At 43.1% G+C, this 6000-nt stretch overlaps 1 pseudogene; it reads left to right on the top strand.

Annotated features, from left to right (window-relative positions):
• Positions 1-1183: 1183 nt before the first annotated feature.
• Positions 1184-4110, top strand: LOC118979345 (ubiquitin-associated protein 2-like; annotated as a pseudogene).
• The last annotated feature ends 1890 nt before the right edge of the window (positions 4111-6000 follow it).

The raw sequence follows: 6000 nt of genomic DNA, 5'->3' as shown, positions 1-6000 counted from the left end.
TAGTGATGGAAAGGAAACTGGGACTCAAATCAATGGAATGGACCAGAAGGAAGAACAAAACATCCAACCAGAAAGGAATGAAGAAATGAGAATTCAAAACAATGAGGAGAGGCTTAGGAACCTCCAGGACATCTTTAAACATCCCAACATCCGAATTATAGGGGTACCAGAAGGGGAAAAGAAACAGCCACGAGTGGAAAACTTATTTGAACAAATAATAAAGGAGAACTTTCCCAATCTGGCAAAGGAAATACACTTCCAGAAAGTCTAGGAAGCTCAGAGAGTCCCAAAGAAGTTGGACCCAAGAAGGAACACACCAAGGCACATCATAATTACATTAGCCAAGATGAAAATGAAGGAGAGAATCCTAGAAGCAGCAAGAGATAAGGGGACAGTCACCTACAAAGGAGTACCCATCAGACTGTCAGCGGATTCCTCAAAAGAGACCTTATAGGCAAGAAGGGGCTGGAAAGAAGTATTCCAAGTCATGAAATCCAAAGAATGAAAAAAGACATGGTGAACGTACACAATAAAATACTACTCACTCATAAATAAATAAGAAAATCTTACCATTTGCGACACATGATTGGAAATCGTAACAGTATAATATTGCTAAAAGCTTATATACATATGACAATGGCAGGGCTCCTCACAACTGACCAAAGTGGGACAGGAAGGGCTCAAAGGGGCAGCAGTCCTCAGAAAGACTTAATTTAATAGGGGAACTAAACTGCCCTGAAGGAACTTTAAGAGTGCATAGCACCCAGGCCAGCAAAGAGGGAGGAGACGGGATGCAAGATGCTCCTAATCAGGGCTCCTCAAAGGTGAAACAACATGGTGGATTAAAGACGCAGGCCCAATGCAGATGCACACTGTGGGCCAGGCAGCACACAGAGGACATGTACTGGAAGCTGGGAAACTGAATTTTGCAGCCCAGACCTTGTCCCCATCCTTGCAAAGCCATAGGAAAAGATAAAAGCTAAGCCCAGCCCTTCTATGCCTATAATATCAAGGAAGACTAGCAGAACTAGCTTGGTTGGTTTAAAGTCAGCAGAAGGCTTTTTTTTAACTTTTCCCAAGTATGAGACAATAAGGCCTGGAGCTGTGAAAGAACCACAGACAGTCAGTGTGGAGGAGCCTGAATATTCTACTTTGTAAATACTTTTATGTGTATATACTGTAAATGATGACATTGGTAGGCACTAACTGAACCCAGGGAAACTGGGAACAATCTCAAAACCGAAACAAGACAGAGCACAAGCAGCAGCCACAGGCCACTGAGGAACAAATTCAACTTGCACAGGTCATTTCAGACCATAATGATGCTAACACTGAGGAAAAGGTGAAATAATTGATCGATATCACAGGCAAGAACCAGAATGAATTTGTCATTGCTTTGCGTGACTGCAATGGAGATGTCAACAGAGCCATCAATATACTGCTGTAAAAACCCAAATGCACATTCCTGGGAGATGGTGGGGAAGAAGAAGGGAGTCTTAGGACAGAAGGATGGTGGCCAAATGGAATCCAATGAGGAAGGCAAAGACAATTGAGAACGGGACAGAGACTATAGTTGGCACTGAGGTGGGCCACTAAGACAGGGAAGAGGTGCCAGCTGTGGACGAGAATTTTGAGGTCAGGAAAATGGATTAGATGGCACCAAGAGTGGAGGTTCTTCTGGAAGGGGCACAGAAAGAGGCAGAAGAGGTTGTGGGCGAAGCAGAGGTGGGTCTGGTAGGTGGGGAGGAAGGTTTTCTGCTCAAGGAATGGGAACTTTTAACCCAACTAATTACGCAAAGCCAGCCAATACTGATGATAACTATGGTGATAATAGCGGCAATACATGGAACAACACTGGACACTTTGAGCCAGATGATGGGACAAGTGCATGGAGGACTGCAGCAGAGGAGTGGGGAACTGAAGATTGGAATGAAGATCTTTCTGAGACCAAGATCTTCACTGCCTCTAATGTGTCTTCAGTGCCTCTGCCTGCAGAGAATGTGACCATCACTGCTGGTCAGTGAATTGACCTTGCTGTTCTGTTGGGGAAGACACCATCTTCAATGGAGAAAGATTAATCTAATCTGGATCCATCTCAGGATCCTTTTCTTGCCCAGCCTCTGGTGTTCAGTAACTCGAAGCAGAGTACCATACCACAGCCTGCTTCAGGGAACACATTTTCTCGCCACAATATGGTGAGCATGCTAGGGAAAGGATTTGGTGATGATGTCTAAAGGTGGCAGCACCACCAGCTCCTAGTTTCTGGAACAATTCAAGACTCCATAGGCCCTGGATCAGTTGGCAGCTCAGCATTTGTGATCTGGAACCACCACCACCTCCTCTTGGATATGGACCCCACCACTCAATCCCCATTGCTGATGCAGTATGATTTGAAGAACCCAAAAGGTTGAACAGTGCACAGTCCCTTTACAAAGCACCAGGCTTTTACTCCATCTTCAACCATGATGGAGGTGTTCCTTCAGGAGAAGCCACTCGCAGTAGCTACCTTTACAGCTGCACCTCCACCTCTCTCTTCTCCTCTGCCAAGCAAATCCACCTCAGCTCCACAAATGTTTGCTGGGTCTTCTGATAGCCAGTCCTCTAGCCCCCAGCCAGCTCAGCAAAAACTGAAACAGCAGAAAAGAAAAGCCTCCTTGACTTTGAAAATTCCTGCTCTGGCTGTGGAGAAGCCTGGCTCAGCATGTATCTCAGGGCTAAAACCACAGTTTGGGGCACTGCAGTTTGGGTAAGAGCCTGTCATTTCTAATTATGAATCCACTCCTACCATGAGCACCTCTTTAAGCCAGGCTCCAAATAGCTTCTATACCAGCATGGCCAGTGAATCTTCATCCACAGTTTTATCTAACCAAAGTCAGGAGTCCAATTATCAGAGTCGCCCAATTCAGTTGAAAACCTATACCTCCAAAAACAATTCTCAGGGCCCTCTATATGAACAGAGACCCACACAGACCCACACAGACTGGGTGGTACCCCATCTTCATCTCTTCATCCTCCTAAAAGGACCTGACTCAGGCAAAGAATGGCTTCAGTTATGTGCAGGCCACACAGTTACAGATCACACAATCTGTTATCTGCAGTGAAATCTGACTCACCTTCCACTTCTAGTATTCCTCCTCTCAGTGAACCGGTATCTGCAGCTTTGTTATTGATGACAACCAATCAGCACTCATCTTCCTTGAGAGGCTTGAGCCACAGTGAGGAGATTCCAAATACTACTACTACACAACACAGCAGCATGTTACCTGCTCAGCAGAATACCTTTTCATCATTGACATTTTCTAGGCACACTTCAACATCGACTCTTTTGCACACAGGCATGGAGAGAGGTGAATCTTTATTCTTTCTCTAGCACTTTCTCTACCATGTCCAGCACAGCCTCTGCACCTTCCCCAATGGTCAGTGTCTCCTCCAGTCCCAATAGTGCCTAAGTCTCAGCCTAGGCAGCAATTCCACCATCACAGCCTTAATTTGAAGCTTAGTTGCTACAACTTCAGGAAAAGTTCCTCCTAATCTCCCTCTTGGGGTCCCACCATTGTTGCCTAACTCATATGTTATGGCTCCAGGGATGTTACATGCCTACCTGTCACAAGTATATGGTTGTAATGACTTGCAGATGCTTCAGACAAGGTTTTTGTTGGATTACTAAAGCATCCCATTTCCCACACCCACCATGCCACTGACAGGAAGGGTTAGTAGCCTGGCCAGCAACCCTTATTCTGGTGACTTCACAAAGTCCAGCCATGGAGATGCCTCCTCCACAGCTCCAGCCACAACGTTGGCCCAACCCTAACAGAAACAGACAGAGACTCACCACACTGTACAGCAGACATTCCCGAACACAGCACTGCCTCCTAGCTACAGTTACACCAGCCTGCCATACTACACGGGGTTCCGGGCCTCCCCAGCACCTTCCAGTATGGGCCTCTGTTCCCTGTGGTTTCTACCTCTTCCAAGCAGCATGGTGTGAATGTCTGTGTGAATGCACCAGCCACTCCTTTTCAACAGCCAAGTGGACATGGGTCTCACGGATGCAATACTGGAAGAAAATATCCACCTCCTTACAAACATTTCTGGACAGCAGAGAGCTAATTTAGCCCAAGGCTGGGGGCTATGTTTTGTGTATGTGTATAGATTTGCACTGAAGTCTTATTTCAGAAAACAGACCACTGACAAGAGCCTGCTGAGCTGGGGCCATGGCCTGCATGGCTTGGGAAATGAGTTGGTGGATACCTTCTGGGCTTTGAACTTGCCTTTCCCCCATTTCCCTCTTCCTCATGTGTCTGACTCTGTCCTGCCCATTTCCAGTTCAAGTGGAGCAGCATCTTTGAAGCATCAATGCACACACCTGCTATTGCTTTTGTATTCTGGAAGGCATATAGTTTCAACTTATAACAAAAATATTTGCAGTCTTCAAAAAACTGTGGTACTTCTTTAAGCTTAAAAAAAATAAAAAGAATGAAAGACAGATCCAGAGAGGGATCACAAGGATAATGCCAACAACTTAGAAACAGATAAATTTCACATTGCTACCCTATCAAACTTACATTTTATTGTTTATTTGTATTGTTATTTTTTGATATTTTTATTTTTTAAATTTGATTATATTTTTTATTTCTCCTCTGTTTAGTTTTCTTTGTTTTGTTTGTTTAATTGCATTGTTTGACTGGTTTTCTTTGTTCTCTCATATTGCATTTCAATTTTTCTTCTTTCACTTCACTCATATTCCAATAACACACTACTCTTGGTCTTTTACTTTCTATTTTTTTTAGTCAGGTCATATATTTCTTAGCATATTATTGTTGTTCCAATATTATTGTAAATAATTATTATTCCATAGAATTGTACATACTACAGAGCACCCCTCCCTGATCTTGGCCCATTTCACTATCTTCCTGAGCTTTACTACTGTTGTGGTGAACTCTATCCTCTCACACACAATGCCTAGTTTCTATCCTTTACTCCCCCTATATCTCATCATCTAACCTCACACAAGCGCTCTGTTTTCTGGATTCAGCTACATTCCTTCTCCCCTCAAATAAGAGTGCTATCTCTTTTACACCTTTGTGAAAAATAGCTGGTTGGGTGAAATATCATGGCTATCACTGTGCTTCTCCAATGGATCTCCTGCCTCTTCTCTATTTGTTGGTACTTCAAATCCTATAGAATACTTTCTCACTGTTTTAATACATTTTACCTTTGCCTGAAGCTGATCACATATAAGATAAGGTTCGAGTTGTGAGTTCCAGTAAACCCCCTGGAAAAGCAAACTCACCAACAAAGGAACCACCAACAGGTAAAACCCAAGTGCAACAAGAAAGCTCACAAAAACAAAAGAAAGATCAACCCTAGAAAATCAAGAAAAGAAGATCAAATAGACCATGACACTGAATTCCACAGAACTCCTACCATAGGAATTCACCCTACAAAGACAGCTAGAAAAGCAGAGCATCAGGAAGCACCAAAGCAAACAAAAAGAGTGACCTGAAATGGGGAGATTAAGAAAAACCCTCCAATCAAAAGGAATGGATGACTCCCCACTAAAAGAGCTAAATGAGAGGCAAGCAAACTATCAGATATAGAATTCAAAACAATGGTTATAAGGATGCTGAAGGAACACACAGACAACTACAAGGAAATTAGTGACAACTACAATAGCATGAAAAAGGAAATAGAAACTAAACAAGAACCAGGAAGAAATGAATAATGCAATTTCTGAAATAAAAACAAACGCACTAGAAGGCATACAAGCAAGCTGGATGAAGCAGAGGACAGAATTAGTGAGCTGGAATACAAAGAAAGAAACATACTAATAGAGCAGCTGCACAGAAAAAGACTCTAAAATATGAAGATAGCTTAAGGGAACTCCAAAACAACATGAAATGCAACAACATTCAAATCATAGGAATACCAGAAAGAGAGGAAAGGAGCAAGAGATAGAAACACTGTTTGAAAATATAATGACAGAAAACTTTCTGAACC

This window comes from Sturnira hondurensis, unplaced genomic scaffold (genome assembly GCF_014824575.4).
Source record: "Sturnira hondurensis isolate 20B ecotype Veracruz unplaced genomic scaffold, ASM1482457v3 Scaffold0022258, whole genome shotgun sequence".
Taxonomy (NCBI): domain Eukaryota; kingdom Metazoa; phylum Chordata; class Mammalia; order Chiroptera; family Phyllostomidae; genus Sturnira; species Sturnira hondurensis.
The sequence above is the reverse complement of the archived record's forward strand: the minus strand, read 5'-3'. Positions and strand labels throughout refer to the sequence as shown.